Here is a 1,179-nt window from a genome sequence, read left to right on the forward strand (position 1 = left end):
TTACGATATGACGTATAACGTTATGTGGTATTACGATATAACGTATAACGCTATGTGGTATTACGATATAAGGTATAACGTTATAGAGTATTACGATATAACGTATAACGTTATCTGGTATTACGGTATCATGTATAACATTACATAGTATTGCGTTATAAGGTATAACGTTATGTGGGATTACGATATGACGTATAACTTAATGTAGTATTAAGATATAACGTATAACGACATATGGCAATACGATATAACGTATAACGTTATGTGGTATTACGATATAACGTATATCGTTATGTGGTGCTACGAGATAACGTATAACGTTATGTGGTATTACGATATATCGTTTAGGCTTGTATAGTAATACGTTATAACGTATAACGTTATGTAGTACTGCGATATGACGTATAATGTAATGTAGTATTAGGATATAACGTATATCGTTATGTGGCGCTACGAGATAACGTATAATGTTATATAGTATTGCGTTATAACGTATAACGTTGTTTGGTATTACGATATGACGTATAACGTAATGTGGTATTAGGATATAACGTATAGCGTCATATAGCAATACCATATAACGTATAACGTTATGTGGTATTACGATATAAGGTATAACGTTATGTTGTATTACGATATAACGTGTATCGTAATGTAGTATTAGGATATGACGTATAACGTCATATAGCAATACGATATAACGTATAACGTTATGTGGTATTACGATAGAACGTATAACGTTATGCGGTATTACATTATAACTTATAACGTTCTGTAGTATTACGTTATAACGTATAACGTTATGTGGTACTACGATATAAGGTATAACGTTATATAGTATTACGTTATAAGGTATAACGTAATGTAGTATTAGGATATAACGTATATCGTCATATAGCAATACGATATAACGTATAACGTTATGGGGTGTTACGATATGACGTATAACGTTATGTGATATTACGATATAACGTATATCGTTATGTGGCGCTACGAGATAACGTATAACGTTATATAGTATTGCGTTATAACGTATAACGTTGTTTGGTATTACGATATGACGTATAACGTAATGTGGTATTAGGATATAACGTATAGCGTCATATAGCAATACCATATAACGTATAACGTTATGTGGTATTACGATATAAGGTATAACGTTATGTTGTATTACGATAT

Source organism: Bombus pyrosoma, unplaced genomic scaffold, assembly GCF_014825855.1.
Source record: "Bombus pyrosoma isolate SC7728 unplaced genomic scaffold, ASM1482585v1 HiC_scaffold_4719, whole genome shotgun sequence".
Classification (NCBI taxonomy): Eukaryota; Metazoa; Arthropoda; class Insecta; order Hymenoptera; family Apidae; genus Bombus; species Bombus pyrosoma.